General features: G+C 42.5%; 1 protein-coding gene and 1 long non-coding RNA gene across 3 annotated transcripts in view; one reads left to right on the plus strand and one right to left on the minus strand.

Moving 5' to 3' along the window:
• Window positions 1-2,963: 2,963 nt before the first annotated feature.
• LOC133553965 (uncharacterized) lies at window positions 2,964-12,354 on the minus strand. 2 transcript variants are annotated; one of them, XR_009807032.1, is made up of 4 exons: window positions 12,255-12,354; window positions 3,497-3,561; window positions 3,258-3,351; window positions 2,964-3,163 (listed from the first exon to the last, which is right to left on the minus strand). It is a non-coding gene; the product is annotated as an uncharacterized LOC133553965 (long non-coding RNA). The 2 variants fall into 2 exon arrangements; XR_009807033.1 differs by lacking the exon at window positions 3,258-3,351 and having other exon boundaries at window positions 2,965-3,163.
• A 1,113-nt stretch (window positions 12,355-13,467) lies between these two features.
• pcbp4 (poly(rC) binding protein 4) overlaps window positions 13,468-18,624 on the plus strand; it is a 108,397-nt gene continuing 103,240 nt past the window's right edge. Inside the window, exon 1 of the mRNA XM_061904172.1 lies at window positions 13,468-13,492. The gene's annotated coding sequence lies outside the window, so the exon portion shown is untranslated. The remainder of the gene's footprint in view (window positions 13,493-18,624) is intronic.

Consider the following 18,624-nt stretch of genomic DNA (forward strand, 5'->3'; position numbering starts at 1 on the left):
CGATGTTGGGTCTTGGGCACAGTAGGGTGTTCCAACAGGACAATGACCCCAAACACACGTTAAAAGTGGTAAAGGAATGGCTAAATCAGGGTAGAATTAGGGCTTTAGAATGGTCTTCCCAAAGTCCTGACTTATACCCCATTAAGAACATGTGGACTATGCTGAAGAAACAAGTCACTGTCAGAAAACCAACAAATTTAGCTGAACAGCACCAATTTTGTCAAGAGGAGTGGTCAAAAACTCAACCAGAAGCTTGCCAGAAGTTTGTGGATGGCTACCAGAAGTGCCTTATTGCAATGAAACTTGCCTTGGGACATGTAACCAAATATTAACATTGCTGTATGTATACCCAGCAGATTTGATCATATTTCCACTAGACCCATAATGAATTCATAAAAGAACCAAACTTCATGAATGTTTTTTGTGACAAACAATCACTCTATCACAAACAAATAAGAGTTGTAGAAATTATTGGAAACTCAAGACAGCTATATATATATATATATATATATATATATATATATATATATATATATATATATGTATGTATTTATGTAATAGCAAGAAACTTAAAAGTGTTACAGATACAGTTTGTGTCATACATTATAGCTAACATTGTGTAAAAGCCTTCCTGCCTCACAGAACTATAATTACACCGTCCATATTGTTACAACAAATTCTAACTTGTTCATATGTGTGCTTCCACATACAACACAACAAATATATTTCAACTTTTACCTACCTACAGTTGCAAAAATGTCTCCTATTTGGCAACGTCTTCCCTCTGCTTTTTATTCCAGTTACAAAGTGAGAGGTGGCGTCTATTTCAAATGTCCATAGGTAAGATTTATGACACTTCAAGGTGTTAAATGGAGTGTGCAAGTGTTAAAGGACTCTATTGTGACACCAACAAGATATAAACAGTTCCAATAATCTATTTTAACTACAACACTTGTGTGATACATTCTTAAATAGTTACATAAAATCCAAATTGCGTAAGATTGACTCTCATATTTCAAGATTCTTGTCAACACCAACAACTTAGCTCTTCTCAGTTTGCTCCCAGTGTTATATGGCGAGTTGTGACTAGTAGGGGAAATTGTGAATATTTCTGTATTCATGTTAGAAAGACACACATGCCTGCAGCCAGGTGGAAGCAGTACTCAATCTGCCAGAATAAAAAGATTTAGACGCACAACGAGCCCATTTTAATCCACTGTACTACCTTTTGCAACATCTTATCTCTGTGAGATGTTTTTTTTTCCTCATGTTGCTGCAATAAATACTAATTCTAATTCTAATTCTAAATACTAATTGTTCTATTCTTCCCCCTCCCCCCCCCCCCCCGTTTACCTGTATGTCATCTTTTTTGTAAGGGGCGCTGGAAGCCGGCAGACCCGTCAGCGATCCTGTTCTGTCTCCCTGTAATGTTTGTCTGATCTTGAATGGGATTGTGCTGAAAATTGTAATTTTCCTTAAGGAACTCTCCTGACGGAATAAATAAAGTACTATCTAATCTAATCTAATCTAATTAAAGATCCCATTTAAATATTGAAAAAGAGGTCAAATAGCATTATCAAGTTTGACGCCCTGATTTAAGAGGTTTTGCAGAGCAAAAAGAGCTCACTGCAGCCAGTAAATATGAGCACAGTCATCTCATTTTTTGTTGTTGTTGGCTATTTCCTGTGCGTCCGCCAGAGAGATGGAAAATTGCATTGAAGTTGAATGTGTTCATATAAAATGGACAAATAAAGTGATTTTTTTGTTTGAAAAAATTAGTTCAATCAATCAATCAATCAATCAATCAATCAATCAATGTTTACTTATATAGCTCTAAATCACAAGTGTCTCAAAGGGCTGCACAAACCACCACGACATCCTCGGCTCAGATCCCACATCAGGGCAAGAAAAATCTCAACCCAATGGGATGACAATGAGAAACCTTGGAGGGGACCGCAGATCGCGGGGCGATTGGTGCAATGGACGTCGAGTGGATCTAGCATAAGATTGTGAGAGTTCAGTCCATTCTGGATCTAACATAATAGTAAGTGTCCAGTCTATAGTGGGGCCAGCAGGAGATCATCACAGCTTCCTCCCCCCATTCTCACCACATTCTACAGAGGCACTATAGAGAGCCTGCTGACCAACAGCATCTCTGTCTGGACTGGAGCCTGCAGTGCCTCAGACTGGAAGTCTCTCTAGAGAGTGGTGAGGACGGCGGAAAACATTATCAGGACTCCTCTTCCTCCTATCCAGGAGATCGCAAAAAGGTGCTGCCTGACCAGAGCTCAGAAAATCTGCAAAGACTCCTCCCACCCCCACTATGGACTGTTTTCACTGCTGGACTCTAGGAAGAGATTCCGCAGCCTCCGTAGCAGAACCTCCAGGTTCTGTAACAGCTTCTTCCCTCAGCCCAGTGGGCACAGAGAGGTTTAATTAACGTTGAAACAACGTTACTTTCCCGTGTTGAAATAATGTTGGATTTGGGTTGAAAATGAAAGTTGGATCAACGTTTAAATACCGACGTTGAATCAACGTCAATGTTTCAACGTTGATTCAACTTTCAGTTTCAACCTAACAGAGAGGTTTAATCAACGTTGAAACATTTTTACTTTCCTGTGTTGAAATAACGTTGGATTCGGGTTGAAAATGAAAGTTGGATCAACGTTTAAATACAGACGTTGAATCAATGTCAATGTTTCAACGTTGATTCAACTTTCAGTTTCTACCTAACAGAGACGTTTATTTAACGTTGAAACAATGTTACTTTCCCGAGTTGAAATAACGTTGGATTTGGGTTGAAAATGAAAGTTGGATCAACGTTTAAATACCGACGTAGAATCTACGTCAATGTTTCAACGTTGATTCAACTTTCAGTTTCAACCTAAGATCAACCAACCAATTATCAACGTAATATCAACCAATATATCACTATAATTAAAGACAACAAAAGGTAGTGCATATATAGCTCCAGGCTGAATCCTGTTAATGCAAAATTGAAATTAAGTACAAAGAAAATGGAGAATGTTAATCGATATAATTATTTATTTAGCCTGTGATGCCCATCCTATTCCTCCCTTCCGTCCAGGGGCATATTTCAGTTTATTTTTTATGGCATCATGGGCCATCGTTTCGATCCCCTTCTGGGTATCCAAGACACTAGCTGTAAACAGGCAAAAAGAATACAATTAATTAAGGGTGCATGTGATTTACCCCAATCAAGTTAATGTAATTATTAAACACACACACAAACTCACCTGTGACTACATCGAGCAGCTTCGTCTCGGCAAAGGCAGTTTTCCCCCTCTCCCCTTCATGTTCAGATTGGACATTAATTCATTTGTCGTGAGCCTGAAATTGAACACGCAAGTCATACATGCAGGCCAAAAAGTACGGAATTTTGCATTATTATAATTCCCGATCTAGCACTCATAGATTAGAATTTGGGTCTTACATTGCCTATTTTTAATATATATGTAGAGAAAGAGGAAAATACCTGTCCATGATGGTGCTTAAACAGCTCTTTAAGTCATATCCACCAATCTTTGAGAGCCTGGCTGTCTGCAAATATACAAGAGAATGTGTTTAGCATACACTGGGGGAAGGGGCTGGCAAACACATACATATACATTCAAGTATAGAGCCTGTTTTATTTACACGTGTTTTATCTACACGATTTCATAACTTGACATTTCTACCTAAATACAATAATATTTCCGATGTAAAAACAGCTACACAATTATAATGTTGTTAAGAATTCTCCATGTTATTTACGTTTCAAATACTTTATTTTGAAGCATTTCTTGACAGTGTCACTTCCGCTTCCTTCCTGTAGGTGTCACTTCCGCTTCCCGTTTGACGTGTGTTAATGTGTGCTGACTTGTTTCTCTGTTATGTTTAATCGGTGCTCTAGTCCCGATTGTAGCTGACGATGTGAGTATGTTAATCATTATATAAGAATCACTTAGTTTATTAATAGTCATCACTGTGTTTGTGTAACATTTACTGGTGTTTTATTAATATTATTAGTGCTGTGTTGTCAGAATGCTACGAGCTAACATCTCCCTGTTTAGGATAGCATTGATGCTACTAATGTGGGTAGTACATGTGCCATTGTGAAAATACAATATATTATGTCTCTAGTACTTTACTTAGAGCATATCTATAGGCATAATATATATAAATATTGTTGTTTAGATAAATATATAAATGTTGATGGGTGTTTGTGTGTGGTTTACAGATACTAGCTGCACCTAATATAACCCAATATGCACCATTAAAGTTGGAAGAGTCCAAATGATGACCGTGTGTTCTCTGACCGGAACCCCAACGTGGTCAATATCCAAAAAACCCAGTCGCAGAGTTTAATACTCAACAAAGGTCCTTCGAGCCGGATTTAATTGGCTACAATGGAAATGTCATCAGAGGATGAATCCGATCGGTGAGGAAACGCCGTACCCCAAAACATCTTGAAGACTACATCCTTGCCTATAATGTGCAGCGACCTGCCCTTTCCTCCCCCCCTGCCGAGATGGAGGAGCAGAGAGGAGCAGCGGCCGCAGTGAACAGTAGCCAAGCAGATGCATTGCTTCAAATAGATGACGGAGTAACCTCACATCGTGCCACGTCAGTCGAAATGCTGAATGTTTCTTCACTCAGGAAACTAATGGAATCAGTATCAGTAAAGGAAAAGGAGGAGACGGATGAAATGACTCGACTTACTGCTAAACTCCGCCAATGTGAGAGCAGACAACGGCGACGACAACAGCTGATGGAACACATATCATCATTCCTCATGGAAGAAGAAATGGATGGAAATGACCTTCACAATGAGCCTTCACCAGCACAACCTCCTACGTTGAGCGACAGTTGTGCTGCAATTTCCATTTCACATCCTCACTCACCGGAATCAGTAACAAAGCAGCTGAACTTTGTAAAGAATCCACTTGGGGGATGTATAACAGCAAGCACACATTCAGTGTCAGGGAATGAAACTAATAAAGTGGACATCATTCCCGCAGCTGCACGTGAGAGAGCTGGTTCCCCACTTACATTAACACAAGCATTCACACCACAATGCCCAAGCTCCCCCTCCTCTGTTGCTTCATATGGAATGGTGTCTCCTGCTGTACATCAGGAACAACTCCCCAGCAAAGGCACATGTTTACTACAACTCAAGGGCCCTCCTCAGCACTGTGGCAAATCCGAAGAATGCATCCAACCAGCCGATCATCAACTCACTACAGCAACCTGTACACCTGCAGTTACTTCTTACTACCCCCCGAATGTGCTCCGTCATCCCTTTCCACCTGCAATACCTGACGCTTACTCAGGTGCAAACGTATTTCATCACCTCCCAGGGCTCACGGCAGTAACAACACCTCAGTACCCATTATACACTTCACCACTAGAGGGTAGCATGCCCACAGTCTATCAGCCACAGATGCTGTCAAGTCACAATGTTCCCCCATTACCCACTAACTTGTCACAACGCTCAACATATGGTGTGCCACAACGCTCAACTTACGGGGTGCCAAAACCTAAAATTCCAGATTTTACTGCAGATAGTGAAAGAGAATTTGCTAACCTCAAGCTTGCTCTTTGTAACCTACTCGAACCCCATACAGACTTAAGTGAAAATTACAAATATCATGTGCTACTTGAACATCTCAAGTTTCCAGAAGTGCCAATGATAGGTCAGTCGTGCCGCCACCATCCATACCCATATACAGCCACCATGCAAGCTTTGCAGTTCCAGTATGGACAGCCACATCAGCTTGCTCAAAGCGAAATAGCAGCCATTCTGACCTCCCCGGATCTCAAGCCGACTGATGCCCGCACCTTTCAGAGCTTTGCTCTGCGTGTCCATCTCCTAGTGAGCATGCTGCTCTCCTTAGAGGGACCACAAGGCATGGAACTGAACTGCTGCTCACATGTCGATCGCCTACTTAGCAAGCTGCCAAAGTACCACAGAGATGGATTCATCGAGCATCTACAGTTGCAAGGGAAATTAAATGGCACAAGTCTAAACCCCTACAACCTGCAGGACCTAAATGGATGGCTTCAAGGCAAAGCACAACAGCAGCGCCTCTCCAGCAGATTGGTGCAATGCTATCAACAGGAGAAGCCCTCGGGGAGCACAACAGAAAGGGGTCCCTTCAGGGTCAAAGGTCAAGCTACAGCTGTATATCTTGGAGCAGCGCCAACACGACAGGGTGCCTCCATTAAGCACGCTCCTGCTGAGACCAAAAAAACTAACAAAATGCATTGTCTCTTCTGCAAAAGCAAGGAACACTATATTAGTCGCTGTCAACAGATCAGAAAACATTCTGCGGCGCACCTGGATAAATGGATAGTAGAAGAAGCACGATGTTGGAGATGTGCTCGTGCTCATGCACCTGACGCATGTACTCTCAAGAAGCCCTGCAGTGATTGCAATGGTATCCACCTCCAAGTTCTCCACGATGTAGCTCAAAGGTATACTGAAGACACCCAGATGACTCCCACCGAGAGTCGTGTCTATTTGACTCCCAGCATCACCTCAAGTAGAGTGCTCCTGAAAGTTGTCCCTGTACTGCTGCACCATAATTCAAAAACAATGGAGACATTTGCTGTCTTAGATGATGGGGCCCAACGAACTATGATTTTACCTGACGCAGCCCAACATCTACACTTTCCTGGCCAACATGAAATTCTTGCCCTGCGCACCGTGCGCACAGACCTTACCCACCTCAAGGGTTTAACAGTTGACTTTGAGATCTCCCCAATAAAGAACCCAGGGAAATGGTACAAAGTGCAAGGTGCGTTTACTGCACAAGGTCTGGATCTGATGGAGGTGACCTACCCAGTTCAGAGACTTCAGAAGAAGTATACACATCTACGTGGGAATTCGTTGCAACCTTTCTCCAATGCACGCCCCCTAGTGTTAATCGGGTGAGACAATGTGCACCTGATCACTGCAACAAAGCCAATCCGCCAGGGAAATAATGGAGGACCCATAGCCATCCACACAGCACTTGGATGGACTTTACAAGGGGCGGAGGAAAGAACACAAGGACAAAGCTCAACACAATTGTGTCTGTTTACCTCAGTTGCCACTCCCAATGACATCTTGTTCCGTAATGTGGAAAAGTTATGGCAACTTGATGTTTTGCCTTTCAGGAACGAAAAGATTGTTGTTCGCTCTCGTGAAGATCAGGAAGCAATAACCCTATTGGAGACAAGAACTCAGCGAGTCGACATAGAGGGTGTACAGCGCTATGCAACACCCCTCCTAAGAAAGAAAGATATGCCTAAACTCAACAGTTCCATATCCACCGTCATGGCTCACTTGAGAAACACAGAGAAAAGGCTCAAGAAGAATCCAGAGAAAGTCACTCCTTTTTCTGCTCAGATCACTAAGCTCATTCAAGCAGGGTATGTCAAGAAGCTCTCGCATGAAGAAACAGAACAGTCCAATGAAGCCTGGTATCTTCCCTATCATCTTGTGTTCCACAACGAGAAGGCAAGACTTGTCTTCAACTGCTCGTTTCGACATCAGGGAGTGTCTGTGAATGACCAACTCCTCCCTGGGCCTACACTGGGACCATCATTTTTAGGTGTTCTTCTTCGGTTCAGACAGCACCCGGTAGCTGTAAGTGGAGATATCCGAGCAATGTTTCATCAGATCCGTCTTCTCCCTGAAAATAGACCACTCCTTCGGTTTATCTGGAGAGATTTGCGCAGCGAAAACCCGCCAGACGTTTATGAATGGCAAGTGCTTCCATTCGGAACGACATGCAGCCCGTGCTGTGCAATATTTGCTCTGCAGCAACTTGCTCGGAGTCACCAACACAGCCATCCAGGACTTCTTAAGTTAGTGGAGCAAAGTTTCTATGTGGATAATTGCTTAAAGAGTTTCACCGTCATATCTGAGGCTGCACAGCAGGTGACTCAGTTGCGCAAAGTGATGGCAGAAGGAGGATTTGACCTCCGACAATGGGCAAGTAACCAACCAGAGGTGTTAGCCCAAGTCCCTGCTGAAGGAAGATCGACTACCACAGAGCAGTGGCTAAGCCAGAACCGAGTTGAGCCACAAGAGCCTGCTTTAGGCCTGAGATGGAACTGTGCCACTGACACCCTTGGCTATCAATGTACAAACATCGAACATACCATATTGACCATGAGGACTGCATATCAGGTGCTAGCCAGTCAGTATGACCCCCTGGGGTTTATAGTACCATATACGACCCGTGCCAAGGTTCTCATCCAGCAGTTATGGTCCAAGCAGAGAGGCTGGGATGACTCCGACTTACCACGAGCCCTGCAGGAGGCCTGGAAGCAGTGGGAGAGTGAACTCCAACATCTAGATAAATTATCCATACCACGTTGCTGCACACCAATCCCAACCACTGGTCCCGAGTATGATCCCCACATCTTTTGTGATGCCTCTGAACGAGCATATGGGGCAGTTGCTTATGTCAGACTACAGACTAAAGACGTCATTTTCACCTCGTTCGTTATGGCAAGATCAAGGGTAGCTCCGAAAAGGCAACAATCCATGCCTCGCTTGGATCTCTGTGCAGCATTAGCTGGAGCTCAGCTCGCCAAGGTTTTGAAAACAGAGATGACTCTCCCTCTTCAAAGGACGACCCTGTGGTCGGATTCCACCACTGTTCTGGAGTGGCTCCAGTCGGACTCTTGTCGCTTCAAGGTCTTTGTTGGAACGCGTGTCTCAGAGATACAGGAGCTGACTGATCGACAATCCTGGCGGTATGTTGACACTCACAACAATCCTGCTGATGACATCACCAGGGGGAAACCACTTCTGGAACTTGCGGCAGATGGGCGCTGGAGTAAAGGACCCCCATTTCTCAGGCAAAGTGCGGAATACTGGCCAAAAAGACCGGAGAAAGAGTCAACCCTCACTTTGTCCGAACTAAAGAGCATCACCTTCTGTGGTCTTGCAGAAGTGCAAAGCGACAATAATATTCCGGATGCCTCTCTATTCAATACCTGGAAAGAATTAGTAAAAGTCACTCAGCAGGCGGGACAGGAAGCACCAGAAGGTTCGACACACAGTCAGACAATCAGCTCCCAAGAAGCTGAGTTTCAGTTGCTAAGAAGATGTCAAGTTCAAACCTTTCCCGCAGACATCATATCTCTTAAAACACAGAACTCAGTGTCAGCTAAGAGTCGTCTAGCGTGCCTCTCCCCTGAGTGGGACTCAACTGCAGGGTTAATTCGAGTTGGGGGTAGGCTGCGACGACTCCAGAACCCGGACCTAGAAGAGATCCATCCTATTGTGCTGGACCCAAAACATCAGATAACTAAACTCCTCATCAAGGACATGGACGAACGTCTCCTGCACCCAGGTACAGAGCGAGTGTATGCAGAACTTCGGAGACATTACTGGATTTTACGAGGACGACAAGCTGTCAGGCACCATCAGCACAATTGCCCATCTTGTCAACACTGGAGAGCTCAACCGACAGTCCCAAGGATGGCAGATCTGCCACCGCAACGCCTCAGACTTCTCTGTCCACCCTTCCATTCAACAGGTGTGGATTGTTTTGGACCTTATCTGGTCAAAGTGGGCAGAAGATCAGAAAAGCGGTGGGGTGTCATTTTTAAGTGTCTTACAACTCGAGCAGTTCACATCGAGCAAATCAACTCCATGGATGCCGATGCATTCCTTCTCGCTCTACGTCGGTTCATTGCCAGGAGGGGAAGACCAAGAGAGGTACTGTCAGACTGTGGGACCAACTTCCGAGGAGCAGAAAGAGAACTCAGGACAGTGTTTGCAGGGATGGAACCTCAGCTAAGAGAGCAACTGACAGAATATCAGATTGACTTCAAATTCAACCCTCCAAATGCCCCTCATTTTGGTGGGGCATGGGAACGTGAAATTAGATCCATCAAGGCCAGTCTCCAAGTCGCAGTGGGAGGGCAGTCAGTCACAGAAGATGTCTTGCACACAATTCTAGTAGAAGTGGAGGGGATACTGAACTCAAAACCCCTAGGGTACATATCATCTGATGTTTCTGATCTGGACCCAATCACCCCAAACATCCTTCTCATGGGGCGGCGAGATTCTGCACTGCCGCAAGTAGTTTACGTCCCAGCTGTCATGGGGCGGCGGAGATGGCGCCATTGCCAAACACTTGTGGATCAGTTTTGGATCCACTTCATCCGCCGCTACCTACCCACTTTGCAGACCAGGTCAAAATGGCAAAGGTCTTCCGAAAATTTAACCAACAACACTGTAGTTTTGATAGTGGACCCTTCACTTCCAAGAGCACAGTGGCCCATCGGCAAAGTGGTTAAAACCATTCCGAGTCAAGACGGACAGGTTAGGACTGCTGAGGTAATGGTCAAGAGTAAAGTCTACACCAGACCTGTAGCTCGCTTGATCCCACTTCCAAGTTTAGAGGATGACAGTAAGGACACTTGAAGAATTCCGGTAGTTACACATTTGTTATACAAATGTGGGGGCGGCTGTTAAGAATTCTCCATGTTATTTACGTTTCAAATACTTTATTTTGAAGCATTTCTTGACAGTGTCACTTCCGCTTCCTTCCTGTAGGTGTCACTTCCGCTTCCCGTTTGACGTGTGTTAATGTGTGCTGACTTGTTTCTCTGTTATGTTTAATCGGTGCTCTAGTCCCGATTGTAGCTGACGATGTGAGTATGTTAATTATTATATAAGAATCATTTAGTTTATTAATAGACATCACTGTGTTTGTGTAACATTTACTGGTGTTTTATTAATATTATTAGTGCTGTGTTGTCAGAATGCTACGAGCTAACATCTCCCTGTTTAGGATAGCATTGATGCTACTAATGTGGGTAGTACATGTGCCATTGTGAAAATACAATATATTATGTCTCTAGTACTTTACTTAGAGCATATCTATAGGCATAATATATATAAATATTGTTGTTTAGATAAATATATAAATGTTGATGGGTGTTTGTGTGTGGTTTACAGATACTAGCTGCACCTAATATAACCCAATATGCACCATTAAAGTTGGAAGAGTCCAAATGATGACCGTGTGTTCTCTGACCGGAACCCCAACGTGGTCAATATCCAAAAAACCCAGCCGCAGAGTTTAATACTCAACAATGTTATAATTACTTACCAGCAAATCTTTCTTGCTTGGTTGAGTTTTTATCAACTCGTCAAGGTCAAGTAGTTCCTCCACTGTCTCCAATTTCTGCACATGGAAGGACAGTTTTATAAAAAAAAATGATCCTTTTTGGTATTATATGTGTCACAGCAAGTGTACTGTGTCGTTCCATATATGCATAAACTGAAATCATTGGTACATTGCCTTGCATTAACGTTCTGCTTTTCAATTACCGGTAGTGGTACATGTACATAGACTTAGGTGGGGACCAGATGAAACGTGGGGGAGGGTATGTTTTTTTTGGAAAAAAAGAGATTGTTTAGCAAAAACTGAAAAATAAATAGTTTGTTCTCCAGACGTATATAAAAAAAAAAAGTTTGCTCCTGTAAGCTCTGCAAAAAAAATAGTTGGTTGCCTTCTTCTGCCAAGAAAAAAAACTTTGTACCCCCCAAAAATGCAGTCTTTAATTGTCAATCATAAAACATATGAAACAAAATCTGTCTGGATATTTTATTGTCATATATTTTAGTATACATGTTGGCCAACAGGTCAACAGTGACACCATTTGGAAGTTTCAATACTTGACAAAAGCTCTTGTAATAGCAGTACTGGCCTTATCAGTAAAATAAAAAAATAAGTAAAGATCATAGCATTTAATATCACATGGATCCTTTTATGGGCGACCCATGGGCTTGCCTTTTGAGACAAAGCCTTGCTAACAAGTCAAACTAATCAAAAAGTACCTGTACGTAAAATAAACTGGCAACATTTTAAATGAACATTAGAATAAGCCAGAAAAACCTAACTACCATCCAGACGGGTGTTTTGAAGATGAAAATCAAGAGGAAGTAAATTAATACAGTGACTGGCGCGGCTGTAAAAGACAATGGGTACAGAACCAAACATTTTTTGTTTTGTTTTGTGTTAGCCTGGAAAAACAATTGTTTGCTTTTGGGCAGGTCGGGAAAAAATTGTTAGTTGTCTGCTTGGGGAGAAAAAAAAGTTTGCTCATGTCCAGTTTATACAGTCAAAATAAACGTTGAGAATAGGCGTGAGATAAATTTCTCGTTTTCCTGCAACCCTCTTGTGAAAGGGCCACAATTATATCAATATAAATAACCAGTATTATCTCAAGGTACAAACCTGAATCTTTATGGACGTCGATGGTTTTCTTTGCAGTGAAATAGTTCGATTTCCAATTCAAATCTTCGCTCTTCGTCTTGCTTGCTGGATAGGAAAGTACTTCAGCACGCATGCGCACAAGCTTGGCTGTGATACGCTAGGTGGTGTGTGTGGTGCAGCACGCTCCCATCAAGCGGCGGTTTCGTTGAAAACTGTCGCAAATGGCCGATGCGCGCAGAATGGTTGGCAAGTTGAATTGTACACATTGAAACGACGTTGAAACGACGTTGAAACGACGATGTCCCCCAATGAGGAAAACAAACCAGATTTGCAACATATGGTGTGGTGGGGTCAGTTGGTTGTGATTTGGTCGGGATGTGGTTGAGTGACGTTGCGACGTAATTTCAACGTCACTTCGACGTTGAACTAAGGACGGGTGCCTACTGGGAGCCTGTAAGACTCTTGAACGCATCATAATTAAATTATCCCCTCAACTCCCCCCAAAATGGATTAACTCGCTGGAATAAAAAAGACAATATAACATACATCCATAAACCTGGACGCATGTGGAAAAGTGCAATGTATTTATCTGTACAGTAATCTATTTATATCTGAACCTTATTGCTTTTTTTTTTTTTCAAATGTTTTATCCTGCACTACTGTCACACTCCGCCTCGGATGAAGGTAATGTAACCTTTGCAAACTGGACTTCAAATCAAGGATGGCAAGGCACGCAGTGGTAACAGCTTACAAACATGTATTTAAATCCCACAAAAGTGTCAAGAGGTGAACAAAACAGGAAGACAAAGCACCAACAATCCTAGTAGTTGTTTGATGTATGAAGACTGAAACTCTTGATCAGGACAGAGAACCTCCTCCGGCAGTGACAGGCAGCAGCCTGGCAGAAAAACGGCATTTTCCCCACTTAAATAGCCAATAGCCCCGCCCACTAACTGGGACCAATTTGACAGGGGAAATTAAGAAAACACTTCTTTTATAAATTTAACCATAAATAACCATCAGATGTCTAAAAAGTATTCATATAGTACTTTTGCATTTTTAAAGCAGTCACTTTTGTCCACAGTGTATTCAGGTTTAGACAACACAACTTTCAAATGTCCAGTGTCCCTCAGCTACACCCAGCTCCTGACAATCATGGTTTGGCCCAAATTAGGCCTAATTAGTCCAAGCAGGTGTGCTCACCTACATAAAGCCAACAGCCCCACCCTGATTCTTTTAGCCAGACATGCAGAGCCATGGTGAGTGACAGCTTACAATTTGTTTGTTGAGCATGCTTTCCACTGACTAAAAAAAATGTGCATGGTTTGAGAGGAAGCCAAAGGTCAAACAGTGACAGTGTGGGGTCAAACTGTCACAACTACCAAGAGCTAATGCAACGAAATTTCATTCTTATTTGTACTGTAAAGTTCAAATTTGAATGACGATAAAAAGGAAGTTTAAGTCTAAGTCTAATTTTGAGCAGAGACAGGTCAGAGACGTCCCCAACTGATGCACAGATGAGTGGTCCACCTGGGTCCCGACCTTGGACATTAGGTTCATTGTGTTTCAGAAAAACATCTACAAATTGATGTAAAGTAATTGCATCATTTGCACATTTCCTGTGTTTTTAAAAAACATAAATAAGCATTGTCAAGTTCTCAATAGTAATTCAATTCGGGGGAGTTGTGGAAATGACAGTAAATAATTGAGGAGCAGTGGAATTACATAACATGGATGTTTTCGGACTGTGGGGCAAAGTACCCAGAGAAAAATCACACAAGCACGTGTAATTTCCACACAGACGTGACTAAACACATGAACTACAGTGCTCTACCAATAATGCACTTAATAATGCTCATTTTCTTTTACGGCTTTGAGTCTAAACAAAAAAGAAAAACACCAATACGGCAAAGCAAACAGAAAAGCCGTGTTCAATAAGCTATTTAATTCTAAATCTCTTATTAGTATTCCATCTGTACTCTGGACAAATGTCTGCTTCCACTCCATTGTTCAAATTAATATATTTGCCTGAAAGGGAAGCCATATATCTTCAAAGGCTTATGGAAATGTGATATTTAATGCACATCAGCAAGTTGCATTGAAATACAAATCTTCCGTAAACATTGCATCGGAGGTCTTTGTGCTTAATGTACATGCATGCATTTTATTTGTCTTTCTTTTGCCAAACAGGCACAGCATATAGTTACAAAAATCTTATCATGACATGCTTAAAGTTCTTTGAAGTTCAAATACACTATATTGCCAAAAGTATTTGGCCACCCATCCAAATGATCAGAATCAGGTGTCCTAATCACTTGGCGCGGCCACAGGTGTATTAAATCAAGCACTTAGGCATGGAGACTGTTTCTACAAACTTTTGTGAAAGAATGGGCTGCTCTCAGGAGCTCTGGATGCCATCTGTGCAACTAATTCAGTCGTGAAATTTCCTCACTCCTAAATATTCTGGGTTTGGAGGTTGCCAGGAGAACGGTACATTTCGGACTGCATTGTGCCGAGTGTGAAATTTAGTGGAGGAGCAATTACAGTCTGGGGTTGTTTTTTGGGAGTTGGGCTTGGCCCCTTAGTTGCAGTAAATGTAACTTTGAATGCTCCAGGATACTAAAACATTTTGGACAATTCCATGCTTCCAACTTGGTGGGAAAACTTTGGAGCGGGCCCTTTCCTCTTTCAACAGGACTGTGCACCAGTGCACAAAGCAAGGTCCATAAAGACTAGACACCGACCTCTATTTAATAATACAACTTTAACATTTGACAACCAAATAATAAAACAAGGTGACTCTGTAAAAAATCTGGGTATTATCTTCGACCCAACTCTCTCCTTTGAGTCACACATTAAAAGCGTTACTAAAACGGCCTTCTTTCATCTCCGTAATATCGCTAAAATTCGCTCCATTTTGTCCACTAAAGACGCCGAGATCATTATCCATGCGTTTGTTACGTCTCGTCTCGATTACTGTAACGTATTATTTTCGGGTCTCCCCATGTCTAGCATTAAAAGATTACAGTTGGTACAAAATGCGGCTGCTAGACTTTTGACAAGAACAAGAAAGTTTGATCACATTACGCCTGTACTGGCTCACCTGCACTGGCTTCCTGTGCACTTAAGATGTGACTTTAAGGTTTTACTACTTACGTATAAAATACTACACGGTCTAGCTCCAGCCTATCTTACCGATTGTATTGTACCGTATGTCCCGGCAAGAAATCTGCGTTCAAAAGACTCCGGCTTATTAGTGATTCCTAGAGCTCAAAAAAAGTCTGCGGGCTATAGAGCGTTTTCCGTTCGGGCTCCAGTACTCTGGAATGCCCTCCCGGTAACAGTTCGAGATGCTACCTCAGTAGAAGCATTTAAGTCTCATCTTAAAACTCATCTGTATACTCTAGCCTTTAAATAGACCTCCTTTTTAGACCAGTTGATCTGCCGCTTCTTTTCTTTCTCCTATGTCCCCCCCTCCCTTGTGGAGGGGGTCCGGTCCGATGACCATGGATGAAGTACTGACTGTCCAGAGTCGAGACCCAGGATGGACCGCTCGTCGGGACCCAGGATGGACCGCTCGCCTGTATCGGTTGGGGACATCTCTACGCTGCTGATCCGCTTGAGATGGTTTCCTGTGGACGGGACTCTCACTGCTGTCTTGGAGCCACTATGGATTGAACTTTCACAGTATCATGTTAGACCCGCTCGACATCCATTACTTTCGGTCCCCTAGAGGGGGGGGTTGCCCACATCTGAGGTCCTCTCCAAGGTTTCTCATAGTCAGCATTGTCACTGGCGTCCCACTGAATGTGAATTCTCCCTGCCCACTGGGTGTGAGTTTTCCTTGCCCTTTTGTGGGTTCTTCCGAGGATGTTGTAGTCGTAATGATTTGTGCAGTCCTTTGAGACATTTGTGATTTGGGGCTATATAAATAAACATTGATTGATTGATTGAAAGACATGGATGACAGAGTCTGGTGTGGATAAACTTGACTGGCCTGCACAGAGTCCTGACCTGAACTCGATAGAACACCTTCGGGATGAATTCAAACAGAGACTGACAGCCAGGCCTTCTCCACCAACATCAGTGTGTGACCCCACCAATGCGCCTATGGATGAATGGTGCAAAATTCCTATAAACACATTCTGCAACCTTGTGGACAGCCTTCCCAGAAAAGTTGAAGCTGTAATAGCTGCAAAAAGTGGGCCGACATCATAGTGGACCCCAGGAGTTATGAATGGGATGGCACTTCAAGGCAGGTGGTAAAATACTTTTGGCAATATAGTGTATGTTGCGCTTCCCATTATGTCCTTCATCACTGTCAGGCCCGAGTGCGGAGACACCAAGTGAACAGGTCTTTTGTATGCAGTGAAACGTTCAACCCTGTTTTTTTGCATGTGACAGTTTCAGAGAGTCGCAGACAGATATCTCACAGCTCAGTGACAGCAGTTTTTTGCCATTGTTTTGTGTTTTTGTCATTTAGTACAAGAGACATTTGTAGAGCTCCAATGTGTCCATGCAGGCAATGCTTTTGTAATTTGATCTGATTTCCTTTATAGAATGTATGACATACCAGAACAATAAATACACTCAGGCTTCTTTTGTAACATCAACCCACCACACCATTAGCTGTGTTTTGCTTCTGATCGTTTAAACCTCTTTATGCTTACACAACTACAGAGTATTTCTCCAACAATTCACCCCTCTTTTTGAAAGAGGATCATTATAATGGCTGCCAGTACTTTGACCCGTACGCCTCCTAGTGGTGCTTTTTGGGTGTTGTATTGTCCCTGCAGTATAGTATGAAAGCATACAGCGTCCCCTGCTGACATTAAATAGCACATTTTGGGAATCAATTCTATATATATATATATATATATATATATATATATATATATACATATATATGATAAATGGGTTGTACTTGTATAGCGCTTTTCTACCTTCAAGGTACTCAAAGCGCTTTGATACTACTTCCACATTTACCCATTCACACACACATTCACACACTGGGAGCTGCCATGCAAGGCGCCAACCAGCACCCATCAGGAGCAAGGGTGAAGTGTCTTGCTCAGGACACAACGGACATGACGAGGTTGGTACTAGGTGGGATTTGAACCAGGGACCCTCGGGTTGCGCACGGCCACTATTCCACTGCGCCACGCCGTCCCATATATATATATATATATATATATATATATATATATATATATATATATATATATATATATATATATATATATATATATACACACACACACACACACACACAAATACACACACAGTCATTGTCAAAAGTTTACATACACTTGTGAAGAACATAATGTCATGGCTGTCTTGAGTTTCCAATAATTTCTACAACTCTTATTTTTTTGTGATAGATTGGAGCACATACTTGTTGGTCACAAAAACATTTATGAAGTTTGGTTCTTCTATTAATTCATTATGGGTTGACTGAAAATGTGACCAAAACTGCCTAGTCAAAAGTATACATACAGCAATGTTAATATTTGGTTACATGTCCCTTGGCAAGTTTTACTGCAATAAGGCGCTTTTGGTAGCCATCCACAAAGTTCTGGATAGCTTCTGGTTGAGTTTTTGACCACTCCTCTTGACGAAATTGGTGCAGTTCAGCTAAATTTGTTGGTTTTCTGACATGGACTTGTTTCTTCAGCATTGTCCACTCGTTTAAGTCAGGATATTGGGAAGGCCATTTTAAAACCTTAATTCTAGCCTGATTTAGCCAGTGCTTTACCACTTTTGACGTGTACTTGGGGTCATTGTCCTACTGGAACATCCAACTGCGCCCAAGACCCAACCTCTGAGTTGATGATTTTAAGTTGTCCAGAAGAATTTGGAGGTAATCCTCCTTTTTCATTGTCCCATTTACTTTCTGTCAAGCACAAGTTCCATTGGCAGCAAAACAGGCCCAGAGCATATTACTACCACCACCATGCTTGAATGTAGGCATGGCCTCACTTCTCTCCTCCAAACATATTGCAAAATGTTTGTTTCATCTGACATCAAATGAACAAAGATAAGACCTCCGGGAGGAAATTTATGTGGTCAGATGAGACAAAAAATAAGCTGCTAATCAGTAAAAAGCCTCATTAAAAAGCTATGCTGTGTTGATGGCCAACTTGCTGGTGTGACACCCCCGCCACAAAATATTGCTGTGACATCATGAAGCCAGCTTTTATTTTTATGCAATGATACAAACATCCATCCATCCATCCATCCAACCGTCCATCTGTCTGTATATTTATATGTATGCAATGATACAGAAATCCATCCATCCATCTATCTATATGTACGCAACCATCCATTTTCTACCGCTTATTCCTTTCGGGGTCGCGGGGGGCGTTGGAGCCTATTTCAGCTGCATTCAGGT

The sequence above is a fragment of the Nerophis ophidion genome, linkage group LG06, assembly GCF_033978795.1.
Source record: "Nerophis ophidion isolate RoL-2023_Sa linkage group LG06, RoL_Noph_v1.0, whole genome shotgun sequence".
NCBI classification, from domain to species: domain Eukaryota; kingdom Metazoa; phylum Chordata; class Actinopteri; order Syngnathiformes; family Syngnathidae; genus Nerophis; species Nerophis ophidion.